This window comes from Ascaphus truei, unplaced genomic scaffold (genome assembly GCF_040206685.1).
Source record: "Ascaphus truei isolate aAscTru1 unplaced genomic scaffold, aAscTru1.hap1 HAP1_SCAFFOLD_1134, whole genome shotgun sequence".
NCBI classification, from domain to species: Eukaryota; Metazoa; Chordata; class Amphibia; order Anura; family Ascaphidae; genus Ascaphus; species Ascaphus truei.
This window is the reverse complement of record NW_027454001.1, coordinates 26,245-53,592: the sequence shown is the minus strand read 5'-3', so window position 1 is coordinate 53,592 and position 27,348 is coordinate 26,245. Positions and strand designations below refer to the sequence as shown.

At 43.4% G+C, this 27,348-nt stretch overlaps 1 long non-coding RNA gene across 2 annotated transcripts; it reads left to right on the top strand.

Annotated features, from left to right (window-relative positions):
• Positions 1-716: 716 nt before the first annotated feature.
• On the top strand, positions 717-26,915 carry LOC142475288 (uncharacterized). 2 transcript variants are annotated; one of them, XR_012790857.1, is made up of 16 exons: positions 717-825; positions 2,054-2,164; positions 4,569-4,690; positions 5,709-5,809; positions 7,250-7,353; positions 8,589-8,699; positions 11,092-11,211; positions 12,232-12,327; positions 13,772-13,875; positions 15,125-15,235; positions 17,634-17,753; positions 18,774-18,869; positions 20,312-20,423; positions 24,044-24,163; positions 25,150-25,247; positions 26,815-26,915. It is a non-coding gene; the product is annotated as an uncharacterized LOC142475288 (long non-coding RNA). The 2 variants fall into 2 exon arrangements; XR_012790858.1 differs by lacking the exon at positions 13,772-13,875.
• Positions 26,916-27,348: the final 433 nt, after the last annotated feature.

The following is a 27,348-nucleotide window of genomic DNA, read 5'->3' as shown; positions in this document are numbered from 1 at the left end:
GAGAGTGTAGCAAATTGGAGTTGGGGGAATCTCACCTCTGCCATGCATGGTCACAATCTGGGCACAGGACCCAAATAGTGGGCAATGTGGCACTTCTTACAGTAGAGAATAAGTAACTTTATTCTTTACTTGTGTATTAAGGACCTTATTTGCATTAAATTCAGTCCACATGGGACCAAGACTTTCTGGCTTACTGAACAAAGTGGAATTGTTTCATAGAGGGTGGAGAATTGTATTTTATCTGAAATTACCCCCTCTGCACAAAATACAAACAATTATACCCATACAAGTACCTTGTGGAAGTTGTTGCCCTCTATCTTCCTGTGGTCTCTCCCTGTTTCTCACCGTGCCTCCTCCCATTTCCTTGCACCTCTGCGTCTCCGCATATATCCCTATACTCAGAGCCGGCTCCGGTCAGTGACATGGGATGCCCAAATATGAGCATACCCATATATGGGCATCCATGCCACTGACCGGAGCCCGCTCTGTTGCGGATATGGAGAGAGACTGGGAGATTTACATCCCCTTATAATTCATATGGTGCATAGTACCGGCACGTATTGTTTTACCGGTACTGTGTACCTTCCTACTTTCACACTGGTACAGTATATGCTGCAGTGGGACTGAGAGGGATATATTGGTAACACATAGTCATTGTTGGGGGAATTCAATCCATTTTGAAAATAGTAATGAAATGTTTTTTACTTTTCTTTTTTTTCAGTAATGAAGAATGAAACATTTCTGTTAAAATTGAATTGGAGGTGAACTGGATTCATCATCAACTCTGCACCAGTGTGAATTGATGTTCTTTAATGTTCTGATAAGGTACATGCAACATCTCTTCCTCAACCCCTGCACCACTCTCTGCCTCTTGCCTCTCTCTCTCCACCTCCCTGCTAAGCGTATTAACCCATCTAATGTAATCCACATTCCATGTCTCACTTTACTCTTCACTTCTCACGTGCCCTCTGGAATGACTGCTCTCTGACTAACAAGGTCTATTTGTACATGACCTCTTCTGCTCTCATCCACCACCTCTCATTCCCCTCACCCCTTTCCTACTCGATACCTCAGCTTAATTGAACTCTCTCCTCTGACATCTACCCTTATCTCTAACCTCTCCTCACTTTCTGCTTAAACTAACTATCTTGTTAACTTTTACAATGCTATCATCTCCTCCTCCTCCCTCCTCCTCCTCCCTCCTCCATCATATATATGCCCCTTCTAGGCTCTGACACACTCATCCCTCTAAGGCCATGATTATCATGGGCACATGCTTGGTCATCCACAGTGTGTGCGAGCGATGCAGAGCCGCCTCGGACCTCAGTGCAGGGATTGCTGCATACCCCCAGCATCTGTCACCCACAAACAATACACACACTAATACTCCCCACAATACACACTATAATACCTCCTCAATACTAATCTCCCCAATAATATTATAGCTCCAAACACAATATACACAACACCCTTACACAAGATACACAATCTAGTACTCTCCTCTGCACCTCTACACACAATATAATACTCCCACACACACAATATACACACTACCCTCCTACCCCCATAAAATACAACCAATAATACACACACACTTTGTGGATGTTGGGACCAGCTCCCGGCATGCACCAGTGAAAGAGAGAGGCCCGCAGAAGCTCGGAAGAACTCCCTCCATCCGTGCCTTCCTCCGTTTCACATCTTCTCCCTGTCTCTCTCCCTCCCTTTCCTTGCATCTCCCTGCGTCTTTACGTATACCCAGTCAGTGACGGCTCTGGTCACGTGATGCCTTAATATGGGCTTATCCATATATGTTCATCCACGTCACTAATGTGATGCCCGCACTGTTGCGGAGCTGGTACTTACGACGGGCACTTATTGTTTTATCAGTACTGCGTACCTGACTCTACCGGCCTACTTTCAACACTAGTACAATATGTGCTTCACTACGAGTGAGTGGGGAATATTGGCATCACACAGTCACTGTTGAATATGCCATTCAATCCATTTTGAAAATAGTAATGCAATGTGGTTTTGTTTTGTTTGCTTTTTGCAGTAATGAAGAATGGAAAAGTTATATTAAAATTAAATTGGAGGGGGACTAGATTCAGCATTTCATCATGAACTCTGCACTTGTGAGAATTTAACTTCTTGAATACCCTGACAGGTACACGCAACATTAAGACTATAATCTGCTGTGCAAGCTTTCGTGCTATACCTCCCCCTCAGGTTTTGATTTATTTCCCTCCCTCATACATTTGCTCCCTCAATTCATGTCCTCTAATATTTGAAAGCTCTCTCCTAGCATTTTCTCTTTACCACAGAACGTCATCCCAATGTAACCTCTCTCTTGTTCTTTTTGCTTGCTGTTTCCTCACTCCTCTGTTAAACTTTTCTAATTTCTCTAACTTCCACACTCCTGCTTTTATCCACATGTTCTCCTCTTTCCTTCCCCTACCTTTGCATGTGTCTCCACACTGCACCATTTGTACAGACCTCTATTGCAGCTATTTCTGCACTGCTCAATGAAAAGCACTCTTTAATATCCTATTCTCTGTGCCCCCTCTCTCTGCGCCCCCTCTTTTGGCGCCTCCTCTCTCTGCGCCCCCTCTCTCTGCGCCTATCTGTCTCATTCTCTCTACGTCCCTCTCTCTCTACATAGAGCTATCTCTGTCTCTCTCTACACCTATCTCTGTGTCTCCTTCTATGTTTGCTGATGTGTGGGATATCTCTTATAATCTTGAACCTGCTCATATACACATCGGGCCTCCCTGCCTCTGCCTCCCTGCTAAGAGTGTTAACCTATCTAATGTAATCCACATTCCTTTCCTTACTTTTCTCTTCCCTTCTCCTATGCCATCTGGAATGCCCGTTCTCTGACTAACAAGGCTCTAGTTGTACATGACCTCTTCTGCTCTCATCATTCACAATCAGTCATTCCCCTCACCCCATCTTACCCGTCCCACTGATTTGCCTCTGCTTAATTAAACTCTCCTCTGACATCTACTCTAACCTCTCTCTCTCTTTCCGCTTAAACTAACAATCTTATTAACTCTTACAATGCTATCCTCCTATCTATATGCCCCCTCTAGGCTCTGACACACTTGTCCCTCTAGCCCACACCCTTGGCTAAATTCCCAAACATGTTCATCACACTTCCACTCGCTGTTCTTAATGCCTATGAAGGAAATCACACAATTGATATTTGATTTTTCTACAGTAAAAATGTCTCCAGTCCTGTATAAAGCTGCTCTCTGGGGCCAAACCACACTACTTTTTTTTCACATTCATCAACACTCAAATTTAATTTACGCTGTCTTTTTTTCCCTGTATTTGACTCCCTCCACTAACCTTCTCCTCACACTTGCCATCCTTCCTTCACTTCTCCTCAAGCATTTGACTACTTCAGAGGCAAGGTGGATGCCACCCACAAGGAGATTCCTTCTGTCCCTTCCCCCTTCTCTCCTTCTACCTAATTCTCCTTCTGCATTTGACTCCTTTTCTTCTCTTACAGAGCTGGAAGCTAATCATCTTCTCTTCTCCCTCTACCACATGCCCTCTAGATCGTATCCCCTCACACCTTACTGCATCTCTTAGTCCCCACTCTCACCCACATCTTCAATTCCTCCCTATTCTCTGGCTCTTTACCCTCTTACTTTAAGCCTGTAGTGGTCACCCTTTTCTCAGAAACAACCTACACCCTATGTGCCTTACTAACTACCGCCCTGTATCCCTCCTGCTGTTTGTCTCCTAATTGCTAGAATGTCAACATTCTTAAATCACATTCCCTCCTGGATCCTTTACAACCTGCCTTTCGTACAGCTCGTTCTACAGACTGTGCTTAAAGCAAATTCCCAAGGTCACTTTTCCCTACTAATCCTACTTGATCTATCTGCTGCGTTTGATGCTCTCAATCACTCTCCTCCTTCATATTCTAAACTCTCTCTTGGTATCCGTAACACAGTTCTATCCTGGTTTTCATCATAACTTTCCTGTCACACATTCTCCATCTCTGTTGCTAACATGTCTTCGTCTTCTATTGATCTGTCTGTGGGTATACATCAGGGCTCTGTTCTGAGATCTCTCTTTCTCTCTACATACTATCATTTGGTGACCTCATCAACTCTTTGTGACAATCCTATAAATAACAAATACAAATATCAGGTCATGGGAATAAGTGATTTGGACATAAAAGTAACATTTCGGAAGTGTGGACAACTAATACATCTTGTAGATTGCCTTTACAGTGTGATGTCATTGATTCAGTAGATTGTGTGCAGACCAGGACTGCAGTACAGTGTCACTCACATGGATGACTTGCGTGGTAGAAGCTCAAGAACAAGGATGTCAAACTCCAGTCCTCGAGGGCAGCAAACAGGCCAGGTTTTCAGGATATCCCTACTGAAAACCTGGCCTGTTTGGGACCCTCGAGGACTGGAGTTTGACATGCATGCTCTAGAAGGAGCACCGCTGTGGGTGGGAGGTGGATTTGCTTTGCATCAAATGGTTTGGAGCAAGGTTTATTGTATGTATTATCATAATAACAATGCAATGCTTAACTTTTATTTCAGGAGGGATGACTGCAGAACAGAAGTGAATATTGAAGCCATGTGTTCCTTTTCTTGCAAAAGAGAAAATTTGAAGGACAGTTGAAGAGAAGGAAAATTACTACACCGAGACAGATAAGCAATGTGTATATTTCTCATTTACCATTTAGTATTTGTCGTTTTATTGACTCCACACAATCCGGCTGCTACGGGTTTCACATTGAATATTTTCATCTCTACTCTACCCCTTCCTGTGATCTGAACCATGCAAGTTTTCGTTGATTCAATACATCATGAGTAGAGGGTGGCTACAGTATGAAGTAAAGACCCAAGGACCACATCTACTACCATTCATAACAAGAACATGTGCAGTAGCGCACAGCTGCAGTTCTATGTGATTGTTATGAAAGGTTGAGGTGGTTCAATTCTATGAATCTGGAGTGGGATGGATCCTGTTTGCATCATATGGTTTCATCTAGGCCAGTAGATTATATAACTCTCAGTACAGGTTACACATGGCATCAGTATTAGTGATTTAAAGAGGAGGAAAGCTTCAATGTGGAGAACAAAGCCAAGTAATGTTGAAGTTACTCCTTTTACCATTTACTTGGTCAGTCTGTACTGTCTACTCTCCACACCGCTGCTAAGGATCTTCCATTTTAAATACTTTCACCTCCTATTCTGCACTGCTTTGCTGCCCATTATTCAGAGATGCGTTCCAGTCATGTTTAGCACTCTGAATCTCTCTGCAGTCATTGGTTCAGCACATCATGGGTAGAGCATGGCTACAGATACAGCAAGCTATTATTATTTTACCGGCTGATCACCCATAATATTGCATTAAAACATAGAATATCACTTAATTTCCAAAAGATTCAGTGATGCTGATAATGCAGAATCTCACAACATTTCCCATCATAATGCCATAATGCACAAGTGGGAGAAATAATCCTTGCTATATCTGTACATTGTGTGACGTATTACCTCAATGACCAATGAGAGCAAGTACATCTTCTGTATAGAGCGGCTGTGTTATGATGCAGTTATTGATCATCATTGACATAATCACAAGAATCTTATGCAAAGGGAAATTGTCCGCAGCGAAGTGAGATTTCAGCCCCCAAACGTCTGTAATATTAATGCAATGTCTTACTTTTGTTGCAGTGAACACTGAAGAGACGGATCTACTACAACACTGTACAGAATGAGCATACTGTACGCTACAAGCAGCAAAATGATCTTGCAGTTGACAGTATGTTGTTCTGGTAATGTGCACAATTATTATTTATGGGCTACACACCACAGTGCTGGACATATTCTGTTAACTTCAACTCTACTCCTAACATGGAGATGTCTTCCTGGTGTTACTGATTCAGTACATCATATGCACAGTGTGGTTATGATATGATGGATTGATTTAATGAACCCACCAACCAATGATGACATCTGCATCATCTTCTGTAAAGTGCAGCTACAGCATGATATTATCAGCATTTGGTGCGGTATAATCAGAGGTATCTATGTGCTTTTGTGCCTGTTTTAAGTCCTCCAGCTTAACGCCCCTACACCTCCCACTACACAGGCATACTTATGCATACACTGACATCTGGCATACCTACACACACCCCAGGGCCACTTCCTTCCCCTGATGTCAGGGAGAGGATGGGCATGCAGAGTGCAGTAAGTCTCCACGTTACTCTGGCCAACAGTCTTGGCCTACCTCCAGCATCTGTCACCCACAACATCTGTTCCCTCCTTGTAAAGTGCTGAACTATCTCACCTGGGTCAGTGCTATAGCTGATCACAGTGCCCGATCAGGATGTCACTGTGACAGGCAGCAGTGCAGATTGACCGGTCAATCAATGCAGTGCCGCAACATATGCACTAAATGAGATTTCCGTGCCCCCAGTCAGGTTACTCCCTGGGCAGTGACCCTGCTCACACCCTCCCCTAGTTCCACCTCTGATCACAATTATCTCTCTTGGAGAGTGTAGCAAATTGGAGTTGGGGGAATCTCACCTCTGCCATGCATGGTCACAATCTGGGCACAGGACCCAAATAGTGGGCAATGTGGCACTTCTTACAGTAGAGAATAAGTAACTTTATTCTTTACTTGTGTATTAAGGACCTTATTTGCATTAAATTCAGTCCACATGGGACCAAGACTTTCTGGCTTACTGAACAAAGTGGAATTGTTTCGTAGAGGGTGGAGAATTGTATTTTATCTGAAATTACCCCCTCTGCACAAAATACAAACAATTATACCCATACAAGTACCTTGTGGAAGTTGTTGCCCTCTATCTTCCTGTGGTCTCTCCCTGTTTCTCACCGTGCCTCCTCCCATTTCCTTGCACCTCTGCGTCTCCGCATATATCCCTATACTCAGAGCCGGCTCCGGTCAGTGACATGGGATGCCCAAATATGAGCATACCCATATATGGGCATCCATGCCACTGACCGGAGCCCGCTCTGTTGCGGATATGGAGAGAGACTGGGAGATTTACATCCCCTTATAATTCATATGGTGCATAGTACCGGCACGTATTGTTTTACCGGTACTGTGTACCTTCCTACTTTCACACTGGTACAGTATATGCTGCAGTGGGACTGAGAGGGATATATTGGTAACACATAGTCATTGTTGGGGGAATTCAATCCATTTTGAAAATAGTAATGAAATGTTTTTTACTTTTCTTTTTTTTCAGTAATGAAGAATGAAACATTTCTGTTAAAATTGAATTGGAGGTGAACTGGATTCATCATCAACTCTGCACCAGTGTGAATTGATGTTCTTTAATGTTCTGATAAGGTACATGCAACATCTCTTCCTCAACCCCTGCACCACTCTCTGCCTCTTGCCTCTCTCTCTCCACCTCCCTGCTAAGCGTATTAACCCATCTAATGTAATCCACATTCCATGTCTCACTTTACTCTTCACTTCTCACGTGCCCTCTGGAATGACTGCTCTCTGACTAACAAGGTCTATTTGTACATGACCTCTTCTGCTCTCATCATCCACCACCTCTCATTCCCCTCACCCCTTTCCTACTCGATACCTCAGCTTAATTGAACTCTCTCCTCTGACATCTACCCTTATCTCTAACCTCTCCTCACTTTCTGCTTAAACTAACTATCTTGTTAACTTTTACAATGCTATCATCTCCTCCTCCTCCCTCCTCCTCCTCCCTCCTCCATCATATATATGCCCCTTCTAGGCTCTGACACACTCATCCCTCTAAGGCCATGATTATCATGGGCACATGCTTGGTCATCCACAGTGTGTGCGAGCGATGCAGAGCCGCCTCGGACCTCAGTGCAGGGATTGCTGCATACCCCCAGCATCTGTCACCCACAAACAATACACACACTAATACTCCCCACAATACACACTATAATACCTCCTCAATACTAATCTCCCCAATAATATTATAGCTCCAAACACAATATACACAACACCCTTACACAAGATACACAATCTAGTACTCTCCTCTGCACCTCTACACACAATATAATACTCCCACACACACAATATACACACTACCCTCCTACCCCCATAAAATACAACCAATAATACACACACACTTTGTGGATGTTGAGACCAGCTCCCGGCATGCACCAGTGAAAGAGAGAGGCCCGCAGAAGCTCGGAAGAACTCCCTCCATCCGTGCCTTCCTCCGTTTCACATCTTCTCCCTGTCTCTCTCTCTCCCTCCCTTTCCTTGCATCTCCCTGTGTCTTTACGTATACCCAGTCAGTGACGGCTCTGGTCACGTGATGCCTTAATATGGGCTTATCCATATATGTTCATCCACGTCACTAATGTGATGCCCGCACTGTTGCGGAGCTGGTACTTACGACGGGCACTTATTGTTTTATCTGTACTGCGTACCTGACTCTACCGGCCTACTTTCAACACTAGTACAATATGTGCTTCACTACGAGTGAGTGGGGAATATTGGCATCACACAGTCACTGTTGAATATGCCATTCAATCCATTTTGAAAATAGTAATGCAATGTGGTTTTGTTTTGTTTGCTTTTTGCAGTAATGAAGAATGGAAAAGTTATATTAAAATTAAATTGGAGGGGGACTAGATTCAGCATTTCATCATGAACTCTGCACTTGTGAGAATTTAACTTCTTGAATACCCTGACAGGTACACGCAACATTAAGACTATAATCTGCTGTGCAAGCTTTCGTGCTATACCTCCCCCTCAGGTTTTGATTTATACATTTGCTCCCTCAATTCATGTCCTCTAATATTTGAAAGCTCTCTCCTAGCATTTTCTCTTTACCACAGAACGTCATCCCAATGTAACCTCTCTCTTGTTCTTTCTGCTTGCTGTTTCCTCACTCCTCTGTTAAACTTTTCTAATTTCTCTAACTTCCACACTCCTGCTTTTATCCACATGTTCTCCTCTTTCCTTCCCCTACCTTTGCATGTGTCTACACACTGCACCATTTGTACAGACCTCTATTGCAGCTATTTCTGCACTGCTCAATGAAAAGCACTCTTTAATATCCTATTCTCTGTGCCCCCTCTCTCTGCGCCCCCTCTTTTGGCGCCTCCTCTCTCTGCGCCCCCTCTCTCTGCGCCTATCTGTCTCATTCTCTCTACGTCCCTCTCTCTCTACATAGAGCTATCTCTGTCTCTCTCTACACCTATCTCTGTGTCTCCTTCTATGTTTGCTGATGTGTGGGATATCTCTTATAATCTTGAACCTGCTCATATACACATCGGGCCTCCCTGCCTCTGCCTCCCTGCTAAGAGTGTTAACCTATCTAATGTAACCACATTCCTTTCCTTACTTTTCTCTTCCCTTCTCCTATGCCATCTGGAATGCCCGTTCTCTGACTAACAAGGCTCTAGTTGTACATGACCTCTTCTGCTCTCATCATTCACAATCAGTCATTCCCCTCACCCCATCTTACCTGTCCCACTGATTTTCCTCTGCTTAATTAAACTCTCCTCTGACATCTACTCTAACCTCTCTCTCTCTCTTTCCGCTTAAACTAACAATCTTATTAACTCTTACAATGCTATCCTCCTATCTATATGCCCCCTCTAGGCTCTGACACACTTGTCCCTCTAGCCCACACCCTTGGCTAAATTCCCAAACATGTTCATCACACTTCCACTCGCTGTTCTTAATGCCTATGAAGGAAATCACACAATTGATATTTGATTTTTCTACAGTAAAAATGTCTCCAGTCCTGTATAAAGCTGCTCTCTGGGGCCAAACCACACTACTTTTTTTTCACATTCATCAACACTCAAATTTAATTTACGCTGTCTTTTTTTCCCTGTATTTGACTCCCTCCACTAACCTTCTCCTCACACTTGCCATCCTTCCTTCACTTCTCCTCAAGCATTTGACTACTTCAGAGGCAAGGTGGATGCCACCCACAAGGAGATTCCTTCTGTCCCTTCCCCCTTCTCTCCTTCTACCTAATTCTCCTTCTGCATTTGACTCCTTTTCTTCTCTTACAGAGCTGGAAGCTAATCATCTTCTCTTCTCCCTCTACCACATGCCCTCTAGATCGTATCCCCTCACACCTTACTGCATCTCTTAGTCCCCACTCTCACCCACATCTTCAATTCCTCCCTATTCTCTGGCTCTTTACCCTCTTACTTTAAGCCTGTAGTGGTCACCCTTTTCTCAGAAACAACCTACACCCTATGTGCCTTACTAACTACCGCCCTGTATCCCTCCTGCTGTTTGTCTCCTAATTGCTAGAATGTCAACATTCTTAAATCACATTCCCTCCTGGATCCTTTACAACCTGCCTTTCGTACAGCTCGTTCTACAGACTGTGCTTAAAGCAAATTCCCAAGGTCACTTTTCCCTACTAATCCTACTTGATCTATCTGCTGCGTTTGATGCTCTCAATCACTCTCCTCCTTCATATTCTAAACTCTCTCTTGGTATCCGTAACACAGTTCTATCCTGGTTTTCATCATAACTTTCCTGTCACACATTCTCCATCTCTGTTGCTAACATGTCTTCGTCTTCTATTGATCTGTCTGTGGGTATACATCAGGGCTCTGTTCTGAGATCTCTCTTTCTCTCTACATACTATCATTTGGTGACCTCATCAACTCTTTGTGACAATCCTATAAATAACAAATACAAATATCAGGTCATGGGAATAAGTGATTTGGACATAAAAGTAACATTTCGGAAGTGTGGACAACTAATACATCTTGTAGATTGCCTTTACAGTGTGATGTCATTGATTCAGTAGATTGTGTGCAGACCAGGACTGCAGTACAGTGTCACTCACATGGATGACTTGCGTGGTAGAAGCTCAAGAACAAGGATGTCAAACTCCAGTCCTCGAGGGCAGCAAACAGGCCAGGTTTTCAGGATATCCCTACTGAAAACCTGGCCTGTTTGGGACCCTCGAGGACTGGAGTTTGACATGCATGCTCTAGAAGGAGCACCGCTGTGGGTGGGAGGTGGATTTGCTTTGCATCAAATGGTTTGGAGCAAGGTTTATTGTATGTATTATCATAATAACAATGCAATGCTTAACTTTTATTTCAGGAGGGATGACTGCAGAACAGAAGTGAATATTGAAGCCATGTGTTCCTTTTCTTGCAAAAGAGAAAATTTGAAGGACAGTTGAAGAGAAGGAAAATTATTACACAGAGACAGATAAGCAATGTGTATATTTCTCATTTACCATTTAGTATTTGTCGTTTTATTGACTCCACACAATCCGGCTGCTACGGGTTTCACATTGAATATTTTCATCTCTACTCTACCCCTTCCTGTGATCTGAACCATGCAAGTTTTCGTTGATTCAATACATCATGAGTAGAGGGTGGCTACAGTATGAAGTAAAGACCCAAGGACCACATCTACTACCATTCATAACAAGAACATGTGCAGTAGCGCACAGCTGCAGTTCTATGTGATTGTTATGAAAGGTTGAGGTGGTTCAATTCTATGAATCTGGAGTGGGATGGATCCTGTTTGCATCATATGGTTTCATCTAGGCCAGTAGATTATATAACTCTCAGTACAGGTTACACATGGCATCAGTATTAGTGATTTAAAGAGGAGGAAAGCTTCAATGTGGAGAACAAAGCCAAGTAATGTTGAAGTTACTCCTTTTACCATTTACTTGGTCAGTCTGTACTGTCTACTCCCCACACAGCTGCTAAGGATCTTCCATTTTAAATACTTTCACCTCCTATTCTGCACTGCTTTGCTGCCCATTATTCAGAGATGCGTTCCAGTCATGTTTACCACTCTGAATCTCTCTGCAGTCATTGGTTCAGCACATCATGGGTAGAGCATGGCTACAGATACAGCAAGCTATTATTATTTTACCGGCTGATCATCCATAATATTGCATTAAAACATAGAATATCACTTAATTTCCAAAAGATTCAGTGATGCTGATAATGCAGAATCTCACAACATTTCCCATCATAATGCCATAATGCACCAGTGGGAGAAATAATCCTTGCTATATCTGTACATTGTGTGACGTATTACCTCCATGACCATTGAGAGCAAGTACATCTTCTGTATAGAGCGGCTGTGTTATGATGCAGTTATTGATCATCATTGACATAATCACAAGAATCTTATGCAAAGGGAAATTGTCCGCAGCGAAGTGAGATTTCAGCCCCCAAACGTCTGTAATATTAATGCAATGTCTTACTTTTGTTGCAGTGAACACTGAAGAGACGGATCTACTACAACACTGTACAGGATGAGCATACGCTACAAGCAGCAAAATGATCTTCCAGTTGACAGTATGTTGTTCTGGTAATGTGCACAATTATTATTTATGGGCTACACACCACAGTGCTGGACATATTCTGTTAACTTCAACTCTACTCCTAACATGGAGATGTCTTCCTGGTGTTACTGATTCAGTACATCATATGCACAGTGTGGTTATGATATGATGGATTGATTTAATGAACCCACCAACCAATGATGACATCTGCATCATCTTCTGTAAAGTGCAGCTACAGCATGATATTATCAGCATTTGGTGCGGTATAATCAGAGGTATCTATGTGCTTTTGTGCCTGTTTTAAGTCCTCCAGCTTAACGCCCCTACACCTCCCACTACACAGGCATACTTACTTATGCATACACTGACATCTGGCATACCTACACACACCCCAGGGCCACTTCCTTCCCCTGATGTCAGGGAGAGGATGGGCATGCAGAGTGCAGTAAGTCTCCACGTTACTCTGGCCAACAGTCTTGGCCTACCTCCAGCATCTGTCACCCACAACATCTGTTCCCTCCTTGTAAAGTGCTGAACTATCTCACCTGGGTCAGTGCTATAGCTGATCACAGTGCCCGATCAGGATGTCACTGTGACAGGCAGCAGTGCAGATTGACCGGTCAATCAATGCAGTGCCGCAACATATGCACTAAATGAGATTTCCGTGCCCCCAGTCAGGTTACTCCCTGGGCAGTGACCCTGCTCACACCCTCCCCTAGTTCCACCTCTGATCACAATTATCTCTCTTGGAGAGTGTAGCAAATTGGAGTTGGGGGAATCTCACCTCTGCCATGCATGGTCACAATCTGGGCACAGGACCCAAATAGTGGGCAATGTGGCACTTCTTACAGTAGAGAATAAGTAACTTTATTCTTTACTTGTGTATTAAGGACCTTATTTGCATTAAATTCAGTCCACATGGGACCAAGACTTTCTGGCTTACTGAACAAAGTGGAATTGTTTCGTAGAGGGTGGAGAATTGTATTTTATCTGAAATTACCCCCTCTGCACAAAATACAAACAATTATACCCATACAAGTACCTTGTGGAAGTTGTTGCCCTCTATCTTCCTGTGGTCTCTCCCTGTTTCTCACCGTGCCTCCTCCCATTTCCTTGCACCTCTGCGTCTCCGCATATATCCCTATACTCAGAGCCGGCTCCGGTCAGTGACATGGGATGCCCAAATATGAGCATACCCATATATGGGCATCCATGCCACTGACCGGAGCCCGCTCTGTTGCGGATATGGAGAGAGACTGGGAGATTTACATCCCCTTATAATTCATATGGTGCATAGTACCGGCACGTATTGTTTTACCGGTACTGTGTACCTTCCTACTTTCACACTGGTACAGTATATGCTGCAGTGGGACTGAGAGGGATATATTGGTAACACATAGTCATTGTTGGGGGAATTCAATCCATTTTGAAAATAGTAATGAAATGTTTTTTACTTTTCTTTTTTTTCAGTAATGAAGAATGAAACATTTCTGTTAAAATTGAATTGGAGGTGAACTGGATTCATCATCAACTCTGCACCAGTGTGAATTGATGTTCTTTAATGTTCTGATAAGGTACATGCAACATCTCTTCCTCAACCCCTGCACCACTCTCTGCCTCTTGCCTCTCTCTCTCCACCTCCCTGCTAAGCGTATTAACCCATCTAATGTAATCCACATTCCATGTCTCACTTTACTCTTCACTTCTCACGTGCCCTCTGGAATGACTGCTCTCTGACTAACAAGGTCTATTTGTACATGACCTCTTCTGCTCTCATCCACCACCTCACATTCCCCTCACCCCTGTCCTACTCGATACCTCAGCTTAATTGAACTCTCTCCTCTGACATCTACCCTTATCTCTAACCTCTCCTCACTTTCTGCTTAAACTAACTATCTTGTTAACTTTTACAATGCTATCATCTCCTCCTCCCTCCTCCTCCCTCCTCCTCCCTCCTCCTCCTTCCTCCTCCATTATATATATACCCCTTCTAGGCTCTGACACACTCATCCCTCTAAGGCCATGATTATCATGGGCACATGCTTGGTCGTCCACAGTGCGTGCGAGCGATGCAGAGCCGCCTCGGACCTCAGTGCAGGGATTGCTGCATACCCCCAGCATCTGTCACCCACAAACAATACACACACTAATACTCCCCACAATACACACTATAATACCTCCTCAATACTAATCTCCCCAATAATATTATAGCTCCAAACACAATATACACAACACCCTTACACAAGATACACAATCTAGTACTCTCCTCTGCACCTCTACACACAATATAATACTCCCACACACACAATATACACACTACCCTCCTACCCCCATAAAATACAACCAATAATACACACACACTTTGTGGATGTTGGGACCAGCTCACGGCATGCACCAGTGAAAGAGAGAGGCCCGCAGAAGCTCGGAAGAACTCCCTCTCTCCATCCGTGCCTCCCTCCGTTTCCCATCTTCTCCCTGTCTCTCTCCCTCCCTTTCCTTGCATCTCCCTGCGTCTTTACGTATACCCAGTCAGTGACGGCTCTGGTCACGTGATGCCTTAATATGGGCTTATCCATATATGTTCATCCACGTCACTAATGTGATGCCCGCACTGTTGCGGAGCTGGTACTTACGACGGGCACTTATTGTTTTATCAGTACTGCGTACCTGACTCTACCGGCCTACTTTCAACACTAGTACAATATGTGCTTCACTACGAGTGAGTGGGGAATATTGGCATCACACAGTCACTGTTGAATATGCCATTCAATCCATTTTGAAAATAGTAATGCAATGTGGTTTTGTTTTGTTTGCTTTTTGCAGTAATGAAGAATGGAAAAGTTATATTAAAATTAAATTGGAGGGGGACTAGATTCAGCATTTCATCATGAACTCTGCACTTGTGAGAATTTAACTTCTTGAATACCCTGACAGGTACACGCAACATTAAGACTATAATCTGCTGTGCAAGCTTTCGTGCTATACCTCCCCCTCAGGTTTTGATTTATACATTTGCTCCCTCAATTCATGTCCTCTAATATTTGAAAGCTCTCTCCTAGCATTTTCTCTTTACCACAGAACGTCATCCCAATGTAACCTCTCTCTTGTTCTTTCTGCTGGCTGTTTCCTCACTCCTCTGTTAAACTTTTCTAATTTCTCTAACTTCCACACTCCTGCTTTTATCCACATGTTCTCCTCTTTCCTTCCCCTACCTTTGCATGTGTCTACACACTGCACCATTTGTACAGACCTCTATTGCAGCTATTTCTGCACTGCTCAATGAAAAGCACTCTTTAATATCCTATTCTCTGTGCCCCCTCTCTCTGCGCCCCCTCTTTTGGCGCCTCCTCTCTCTGCGCCCCCTCTCTCTGCGCCTATCTGTCTCATTCTCTCTACGTCCCTCTCTCTCTACATAGAGCTATCTCTGTCTCTCTCTACACCTATCTCTGTGTCTCCTTCTATGTTTGCTGATGTGTGGGATATCTCTTATAATCTTGAACCTGCTCATATACACATCGGGCCTCCCTGCCTCTGCCTCCCTGCTAAGAGTGTTAACCTATCTAATGTAATCCACATTCCTTTCCTTACTTTTCTCTTCCCTTCTCCTATGCCATCTGGAATGTCCGTTCTCTGACTAACAAGGCTCTAGTTGTACATGACCTCTTCTGCTCTCATCATTCACAATCAGTCATTCCCCTCACCCCATCTTACCTGTCCCACTGATTTGCCTCTGCTTAATTAAACTCTCCTCTGACATCTACTCTAACCTCTCTGCTCTCTCTCTCTTTCCGCTTAAACTAACAATCTTATTAACTCTTACAATGCTATCCTCCTATCTATATGCCCCCTCTAGGCTCTGACACACTTGTCCCTCTAGCCCACACCCTTGGCTAAATTCCCAAACATGTTCATCACACTTCCACTCGCTGTTCTTAATGCCTATGAAGGAAATCACACAATTGATATTTGATTTTTCTACAGTAAAAATGTCTCCAGTCCTGTATAAAGCTGCTCTCTGGGGCCAAACCACACTACTTTTTTTTCACATTCATCAACACTCAAATTTAATTTACGCTGTCTTTTTTTCCCTGTATTTGACTCCCTCCACTAACCTTCTCCTCACACTTGCCATCCTTCCTTCACTTCTCCTCAAGCATTTGACTACTTCAGAGGCAAGGTGGATGCCACCCACAAGGAGATTCCTTCTGTCCCTTCCCCCTTCTCTCCTTCTACCTAATTCTCCTTCTGCATTTGACTCTTTTTCTTCTCTTACAGAGCTGGAAGCAAATCATCTTCTCTTCTCCCTCTACCACATGCCCTCTAGATCGTATCCCCTCACACCTTACTGCATCTCTTAGTCCCCACTCTCACCCACATCTTCAATTCCTCCCTATTCTCTGGCTCTTTACCCTCTTACTTTAAGCCTGTAGTGGTCACCCTTTTCTCAGAAACAACCTACACCCTATGTGCCTTACTAACTACCGCCCTGTATCCCTCCTGCTGTTTGTCTCCTAATTGCTAGAATGTCAACATTCTTAAATCACATTCCCTCCTGGATCCTTTACAACCTGCCTTTCGTACAGCTCGTTCTACAGACTGTGCTTAAAGCAAATTCCCAAGGTCACTTTTCCCTACTAATCCTACTTGATCTATCTGCTGCGTTTGATGCTCTCAATCACTCTCCTCCTTCATATTCTAAACTCTCTCTTGGTATCCGTAACACAGTTCTATCCTGGTTTTCATCATAACTTTCCTGTCACACATTCTCCATCTCTGTTGCTAACATGTCTTCGTCTTCTATTGATCTGTCTGTGGGTATACATCAGGGCTCTGTTCTGAGATCTCTCTTTCTCTCTACATACTATCATTTGGTGACCTCATCAACTCTTTGTGACAATCCTATAAATAACAAATACAAATATCAGGTCATGGGAATAAGTGATTTGGACATAAAAGTAACATTTCGGAAGTGTGGACAACTAATACATCTTGTAGATTGCCTTTACAGTGTGATGTCATTGATTCAGTAGATTGTGTGCAGACCAGGACTGCAGTACAGTGTCACTCACATGGATGACTTGCGTGGTAGAAGCTCAAGAACAAGGATGTCAAACTCCAGTCCTCGAGGGCCGCAAACAGGCCAGGTTTTCAGGATATCCCTACTGAAAACCTGGCCTGTTTGGGACCCTCGAGGACTGGAGTTTGACATGCATGCTCTAGAAGGAGCACAGCTGTGGGTGGGAGGTGGATTTGCTTTGCATCAAATGGTTTGGAGCAAGGTTTATTGTATGTATTATCATAATAACAATGCAATGCTTAACTTTTATTTCAGGAGGGATGACTGCAGAACAGAAGTGAATATTGAAGCCATGTGTTCCTTTTCTTGCAAAAGAGAAAATTTGAAGGACAGTTGAAGAGAAGGAAAATTACTACACAGAGACAGATAAGCAATGTGTATATTTCTCATTTACCATTTAGTATTTGTCGTTTTATTGACTCCACACAATCCGGCTGCTACGGGTTTCACATTGAATATTTTCATCTCTACTCTACCCCTTCCTGTGATCTGAACCATGCAAGTTTTCGTTGATTCAATACATCATGAGTAGAGTGTGGCTACAGTATGAAGTAAAGACCCAAGGACCACATCTACTACCATTCATAACAAGAACATGTGCAGTAGCGCACAGCTGCAGTTCTATGTGATTGTTATGAAAGGTTGAGGTGGTTCAATTCTATGAATCTGGAGTGGGATGGATCCTGTTTGCATCATATGGTTTCATCTAGGCCAGTAGATTATATAACTCTCAGTACAGGTTACACATGGCATCAGTATTAGTGATTTAAAGAGGAGGAAAGCTTCAATGTGGAGAACAAAGCCAAGTAATGTTGAAGTTACTCCTTTTACCATTTACTTGGTCAGTCTGTACTGTCTACTCTCCACACAGCTGCTAAGGATCTTCCATTTTAAATACTTTCACCTCCTATTCTGCACTGCTTTGCTGCCCATTATTCAGAGATGCGTTCCAGTCATGTTTAGCACTCTGAATCTCTCTGCAGTCATTGGTTCAGCACATCATGGGTAGAGCATGGCTACAGATACAGCAAGCTATTATTATTTTACCGGCTGATCACCCATAATATTGCATTAAAACATAGAATATCACTTAATTTCCAAAAGATTCAGTGATGCTGATAATGCAGAATCTCACAACATTTCCCATCATAATGCCATAATGCACAAGTGGGAGAAATAATCCTTGCTATATCTGTACATTGTGTGACGTATTACCTCAATGACCAATGAGAGCAAGTACATCTTCTGTATAGAGCGGCTGTGTTATGATGCAGTTATTGATCATCATTGACATAATCACAAGAATCTTATGCAAAGGGAAATTGTCCGCAGCGAAGTGAGATTTCAGCCCCCAAACGTCTGTAATATTAATGCAATGTCTTACTTTTGTTGCAGTGAACACTGAAGAGACGGATCTACTACAACACTGTACAGGATGAGCATACGCTACAAGCAGCAAAATGATCTTGCAGTTGACAGTATGTTGTTCTGGTAATGTGCACAATTATTATTTATGGGCTACACACCACAGTGCTGGACATATTCTGTTAACTTCAACTCTACTCCTAACATGGAGATGTCTTCCTGGTGTTACTGATTCAGTACATCATATGCACAGTGTGGTTATGATATGATGGATTGATTTAATGAACCCACCAACCAATGATGACATCTGCATCATCTTCTGTAAAGTGCAGCTACAGCATGATATTATCAGCATTTGGTGCGGTATAATCAGAGGTATCTATGTGCTTTTGTGCCTGTTTTAAGTCCTCCAGCTTAACGCCCCTACACCTCCCACTACACAGGCATACTTACTTATGCATACACTGACATCTGGCATACCTACACACACCCCAGGGCCACTTCCTTCCCCTGATGTCAGGGAGAGGATGGGCATGCAGAGTGCAGTAAGTCTCCACGTTACTCTGGCCAACAGTCTTGGCCTACCTCCAGCATCTGTCACCCACAACATCTGTTCCCTCCTTGTAAAGTGCTGAACTATCTCACCTGGGTCAGTGCTATAGCTGATCACAGTGCCCGATCAGGATGTCACTGTGACAGGCAGCAGTGCAGATTGACCGGTCAATCAATGCAGTGCCGCAACATATGCACTAAATGAGATTTCCGTGCCCCCAGTCAGGTTACTCCCTGGGCAGTGACCCTGCTCACACCCTCCCCTAGTTCCACCTCTGATCACAATTATCTCTCTTGGAGAGTGTAGCAAATTGGAGTTGGGGGAATCTCACCTCTGCCATGCATGGTCACAATCTGGGCACAGGACCCAAATAGTGGGCAATGTGGCACTTCTTACAGTAGAGAATAAGTAACTTTATTCTTTACTTGTGTATTAAGGACCTTATTTGCATTAAATTCAGTCCACATGGGACCAAGACTTTCTGGCTTACTGAACAAAGTGGAATTGTTTCGTAGAGGGTGGAGAATTGTATTTTATCTGAAATTACCCCCTCTGCACAAAATACAAACAATTATACCCATACAAGTACCTTGTGGAAGTTGTTGCCCTCTATCTTCCTGTGGTCTCTCCCTGTTTCTCACCGTGCCTCCTCCCATTTCCTTGCACCTGTGCGTCTCCGCATATATCCCTATACTCAGAGCCGGCTCCGGTCAGTGACATGGGATGCCCAAATATGAGCATACCCATATATGGGCATCCATGCCACTGACCGGAGCCCGCTCTGTTGCGGATATGGAGAGAGACTGGGAGATTTACATCCCCTTATAATTCATATGGTGCATAGTACCGGCACGTATTGTTTTACCGGTACTGTGTACCTTCTTACTTTCACACTGGTACAGTATGTGCTGCAGTGGGACTGAGAGGGATATATTGGTAACACATAGTCATTGGTGGGGGAATTCAATCCATTTTGAAAATAGTAATGCATTGTTTTTTACTTTTTTTTTTGCAGTAATGAAGAATGAAAAAGTTCTGTTAAAATTGAATTGGACGTGAACTGGATTCAGCATTTCATCATCAACTCTGCACCAGTGTGAATTGACGTTCTTTAATGTTCTGACAAGGTACATGCAACATCTCTTCCTCTACCCCTACACCACCCTCTGCCTCTTGCCTCTCTCTCCACCTCCCTGCTAAGCGTATTAACCCATCTAATGTAATCCACATTCCTTGTCTCACTTTACTCTTCCCTTCTCACGTGCCCTCTGGAATGTCTGCTCTACGACTAACATGGTCTATTTGTACATGACCTCTTCTGCTCTCATCATCCACCACTTCTCATTCCCCTCACCCCTGTCCTACTCGATACCTCAGCTTAATTGAACTCTCTCCTCTGACATCTACCCTTATCTCTAACCTCTCCTCACTTTCTGCTTAAACTAGCTATCTTGTTAACTCTTACAATGCTATCATCTCCTCCTCCCTCCTCCTCCATCATCTATATGCCCCTTCTAGGCTCTGACACACTCATCCCTCTAAGGCCGTGATTATCATGGGCACACGCTTGGTTGTCCACAGTGCGTGCGAGCGATGCAGGGCCTCCCCGTCGCCTCGGACCTCAGTGCAGGGATTGCTGGAGCGACAGGCATGCGCTAACTTTGCCATCTGTTGCGTGCTTACTATAGACGCAGCCTAACCCATGCATTGGTTTAATTCACAAGCACGCTCTCATCACACTTCATCACATCACACTGCTGCTCTTAACACCTATGGAGGAAATCTCACAGTCTGATTTTCTACACTAAACCTTTGTCCTGTTCTGTAAAACTCTGCTCCTTTTTTTAAGGTCAAACACTACTTTTTCCTCACTCATCAACACTCCAATTTCATTCACACTGTCTTCTATGTATTTGAGTCCCACCACTGACTTTCTCCTCCCACTTAACATCCATCCTTTATTTCTCCTCAAGCCTTTGCTCACTTGAGGCAAGGTGGATGCCATCCACAAGTAGATTCGTTCTCTCCCTTCCCCCTCTCTCTTTTTCTATCTAGATCTCATTGCACTCTTGACTCCTTTTCTCCTGTCACAAAGCTGGAACCTGATCTTCTCTTCTCCCTCTACCACATGCCCTCTCAATCCTATATTCTCACTCTCACCCACATCTTCAATTCCTCCATATCCTTTGGCTCTTTCAACTCTTCCTTTTAAGCATGCAGTGGTCACCCCTATTCTCAAAAATAACCTTGACCTTGTGTGAATTTCTAACTATCGCCCTGTATCCGTCCTACCATTTGCCTCCTAATTGCTAGAACGTCTTGTGATCTCCCGTTTGATCAACATTCTTAAATCACATGCTCCTCTGGGCCCTTCACAATCTGCCTTTCCCAATGTAACCAATTATGTACATAAAGAAAATTCCCAAGGTCCATTTTACTTACTAATCCTGCTTGATCTCTCTTCTGCTTTTGATACTGTCAATCACTCTTCTCATTCATATTCTAAACTCTTTCTTCGTATCCGCAGCAAACTTATATCCTGGTTTTCATCATACTTCTCCATCACACATTCTCCATCTCTGTTGCTAACGTGTCTTTGTCTCCTGTTGTTTTGTCTGTTGGTATACCTCAGGACTCTGTTCTGGGACCTCTCTCACTACATACTATCACTAGTTGACCTTATCAACTATTTTGGCCCTTGATATCATCTCTATGCAGATGATACACACACCTATCCACCCTACCGTCACTCCTGCAATTTAGTTCCTAGTTTCGGGTCGCCTCCTGGCTATATCCTCCATGGATGACACTCTTCTGCCTTAAACCTAATGTCTAAAACTGAGCTCCTCATATTTCCCCCTAAATCTGGCCTAATATCACCTTTCTCCATCGCAGTAAACAGTACTACCATCATCCTGTCATGAAAGCACATTGCCTAGGAGTAACATTTGACTCTTCCCTTTCCATCTTCATTCACGACACTGGCTAAAGTTTGTCGATTCTTTCTCTGTAATATTTCCAAGATTTGCCCTTTTCTCTGTCAATCTACTGCTAAAACGCCAATGCATGCCCTTATCGTATGGGTTAACATACTGCTAACAGGGCTCCCTGCTTCACAACTTTCTAATTTGCAATCTATCCAAAACTCTGCTGCTTGAATAATTTCCCTTTCTCCCACAACAGTATCTGCTCATCTCCTCCTCCTCCTTAAATCCCTCTCCTTGCTTCCCATCAAGTTTCAGATCACCTACAAAGTTCTCCTCCTTACCTTTTTGTTAAGGTTCTCTATTAGTGGTGTACCGAGTACCCGGCGTTACCCGACACATTTCCAGCTACCCGGACATTACTCGAAACCGGCCACTGAGAAGTGGACTTGGCCGGGTAATACCCGGCGTCGGGTAATGTCAGGGCAGCTGGAAATAATCTTTTATACTTACCTTTCCTAAGACATCTAGGATCAGCAGCAGCAGTCCTCTGATGTTGGCAGCATCAGAGGTGTCTTCACCTGGCGGGGGGAGCTGCAGGAATCACTTCCACAGCACCGAAGCAGGTAAGCTGTGTCTGTGAGCCTGCAGCTCCCCCGCCGGCTGAAGACACCACAGATGCTGCCACCGTCACAGGACTGCTGCTGATCCTAGATGTCACCGCCACCCGGAAGGTAAGTGCCAAACCGTGTACCCGACCGGGTAGAACCTTTCATTTTGGCCGGGTACCCGTTACCCATTTTTTTATAGTTGAGGACCCAGTCCAACACTATTCTCTATTCATCTGCTCCTTCCTACATATCATCTTTGGTCTCGTTATGCCCTTCCTCGTCTCCTAAGCTCTACTAATAGCTGTCTCCATTATACTTCTTACACCTCTACTGCGCACTCGCTCTCTTGCCTGAAACCCTTTCCCATCAATTTACCTGTGAAACTCACACACACTCAGTATATGCCAACATACCCTCTTCCACCCACATTTAAGATCAACCTTAAAATTCACAACTTAAATGAAGCATTTCAATAGCTTTTACTCGTTGCTACTGTCACTCATTCAGTCACTAACTATTGTTCCCAAGAAGTGCTTTATACTACAAGTACCCACCATTAAGGACAAGCATTGTCATCTACTGCACTTGTTCCCCCACCTGTTGTCTCTCTGTAAGTCTCCTTACATTTCTCTTAGATTGTAAACTACCCAGGACAGGGATTTACTTTCCTATTGTCTGTTTTTGTTTGTTGAACTTATTGTATAATAATTTCCTGTACTTTTTGGTCTCTCTTGTAAAGCGCTGAGTACACAATGGGTGGTATATAAATAGAGATATATGCAGAGTCTAGAGACAAGGCACACGTGTATAGGTAGCTACAGTTTATCCGGGACCGTATGCATCCTTGAAGTGCCTGTCCCAGTTATTTTCTATTGATTGCAATGTAGGAGTGTCTGTCCTGTCTTATTTTTTTTATTATTATTATTATTATTATATATACAAAGATATATACAAAGATTGTTTCCTGTCGTTAGCATGACATTGTGTGACACAGTGTGATGTCATTGATTCAGTAGATTGTGTGCAGACCGGGACTGCAGTACAGTTTCACTGACATGAATAACTTGTGTGGTAGAAGCTCTAGAAGGAGCACAGCTGTGGGAGGGAGGTGGATTTGCTTTGTATCACATGGTTTGGAGCAAGGTTCATTGTATGTATCGTCAATAATAATTATAATAATAATAATGCAATGCTTAACTTTTTTATTTCAAGAGGAAAGACTGCAGAACAGAAGTGAATATTGAAGCCATGTGTTCATTTTCTTGCAAAATAGAAAATTGAAGGACAGTTGAAGAGGAGGAAAATGACTACACAGAGACAGATAAGCAATGTGTATATTTCTCATTTAGTATTTGTCGTTTTATTGACTCCAAAAAATCCGGCTGCTAAGGGTTTCGCATTGGACATATTCACCTCTACTCCACCCCTTCCTGTGATCTGTACCATGCAGATTTTTGTTGATTCAATACATCATGAATAGAGTGTGGCTACAGTATGAAGTACTGACCCAAGGACCACATCTACTACCATTCATAACAAGAACATGTGCAGTAGCGCACTGCTGCAGTTCTATGTTATTGCTATGAAAGGTTGAGGTGGTGCAATCATATGAATCTTGAGTGGGAGGGATCCTGTTTGCATCATTTAATTTGATCTAGGCCAGTAGAGTATATAACTCTCAGTACAGGTTACATATGGCATCAGTATTAGTGATTTAAAGAACAGAAAAACAGGAGTGGAGAACAAAACCAAGTAATGTTGAAGTTACTACTTTTTACTATTTACTTGGTCAGTCTGTACTGTCTACTCCCCACACAGCTGCTAAGGGTTTCCATTTGAGATACATTCACCTTCTACTCTGCACTACTGTGCTACCCTCTATTCAGAGATGAGTTCAAGTCATGTTTACCACTCTAAATCGCTCTGCAGTCATTGATTCAGCACATCATGGGTAGAGCATGGCTATAGATACAGCAAGCTTTATTTTACCCTAATATTGCATTAAAAAATAGAATATCACTCAGTTTCCTACAGATTTACTGATGCTGATAATGCAGAATCTCACCCTCCCATCATAATACACCAGAGGAAGAAATAATCCTTGCTATATATGTACATTGTGTGACATATTGCCTCCATGACCATTGATGGCAAATACATATTCTGTATAGAGCAGCTGTGTTATGATGTAGTTGTTATTGATCATCATTGAGATATAATCACAAGAATCTTATGCAAAGGGAAACTGTCATTAGCATAGTGGGATTTCAGCCCCCAAACTTCTGTAATATTAATGCAATGTCTTACTTTTATTGCAGTGAACACCGAAGAGACGGATCTACTACAACACTGCACAGGACAAGAGTATACACTACAAGCAGCAAAATGATCATGCAGTTGACAATATGTTGTTCTGGTAATGTGCACAATTATTATGTATGGGCTCCACACCACAGTGCTGGACATATTTTGTTAACTTCAACACTACCCCTACCATGGAGATGTCTTCCTGTGATTGGTGTTACTGATTCAGTACATCATATGCATAGTGTGGCTATTATATGATGGATTGATTTAATGAACCCACCAAACACTGATGACATCTGTATCATCTTCTGTAAAGTGCATCTACAGCAGGATATTATCAGCATTTGGGGTGATATAATCAGAGGCATCTATGTGCTTTTGTGCTGGGTAAAGTCCTCCAGCTGAACCGCCCCCCGCCCCCCCACCCCCCTACACCTCCTGCCACACAGGCAAACTTACTTACACACACAGCACACTTACTTATGCACACTGACACTTGGCATACCTACACACACACACCCCACAGCCACTGGCATGCATGCAGAGTCCTGGGCATGCAGGATGGGCATGCAGAGTACAGAATATCTCCACCTTGCTCTGGCCCGTACTCTTGGCCTACCCCCAGCATCTGTCACCCACAACCTCTGTTCCCTCCCTGTAAATTGCTGCACTAACACACCTTGGTCAGCGCTGCAACCGATCACAGCACCGGATCATGTCACTGTGATAGGAAGCAGTGCTAATTGACCGGTCAATCAATGCCACGTGGCAACATACGCACCAAAAGAGATTTCCATGCCCCCTGACAGGCTACTCCCTGGGCAGTGACCCTGCTCATCTTCCACCTCTGATCACAATATTCTCTCTTGGAGAGTGTAGCAAATTGGAGTTGGGGGAATTTCACCTCTGCAGTGCATGTAGAGTCCTGTATGCAGAGTACAGAAAGTCTCCACCTTAGTCTGGCCCGTACTCTTGGCCTACCCACAGCATCTGTCACCCACAAATAATACATACACTAATACTCCCCACAATACACACTTTAATACCTCCTCAATAATAATCTCCCCAATAATATTATAGTCTTAAACACAATATACACAATACCCCCTAACACAAGATACCCAATCTAACACTCTCCTCTGCACCTCAACATAATATACACACTATAATACCCTACACACAATATAATACTCCCACACACACACAATATACACACTATCCTCCTACCGCCATAAAACACAACCAATAATACACACACACTTTGTGGATGTTGGGACCAGCTCCTTGCATGCACCAGTGAAAGAGAGAGGCCTGCCATCCGTGCCTCCCTCCGTTTCCCATCTTCTCCCTGTCTCTCTCCCTCCCTTTCTTTGCATCTCCCTGCATCTTTGCGTATACCCAGTCAGTGACGGCTCCGGTCACGTGATGCCTTAATATGGGCTTATCCATATATCTGTTGCAGAGATGGAGAGAGACCTGGAGATTTTACATTTCCTTATAATTCATATTGGTACTTAGTACGGGCACTTATTGTTTTATCAGTACTGGGTACCTGACCGTACTGGCCTACGAGTGAGAAGGCAATATTGGCATCACACAGTTACTGTTGAATATGTCATTCAATCCATTTTGAAAATAGTAATGCAATGTGGTTTTGTTTTGTTTGCTTTTTGCAGTAATGAAGAATGAAAAAGTTATATTAAAATTAAATTGGAGGGGAACTGGATTCAGCATTTCTTCATGAACTCTGCACTTGTGAGCATTGACCTTCTTGAGTGCCCTGACAGGTACACGCAACTTTAAGACTATAATCTTCATCAACTGCTGTGCAAGCTTTCGTGCTATACCTCCCCCTCCGGTTTTGATTTATACATTTGCTCTCTCAATTCATGTCCTCTAATATCTGGAGGCTCTCTCCTAGCATTTCTCTCTACCACAGCACGTCATCCCAATGTAACCTCTCTCTTGTTCTTTCTGTTTACTGTTTCCTCACTCCTCTGTAAAACTTTTCTAATTTCTCTAACTTCCACACTCCTGCTTTTATCCACATGTTCTATACACTTTCCTTCCCCTACCTTTGCATGTGTCTACACAAAGCACCATTTGTACAGACCTCTATTGCAGCTATTTCTGCACTGCTCAATGAAATGCACTCCTGCACATCCTATTCTCTTCCACCTTCCCTCATTCTCTACGCCCCCCTCTCAAAG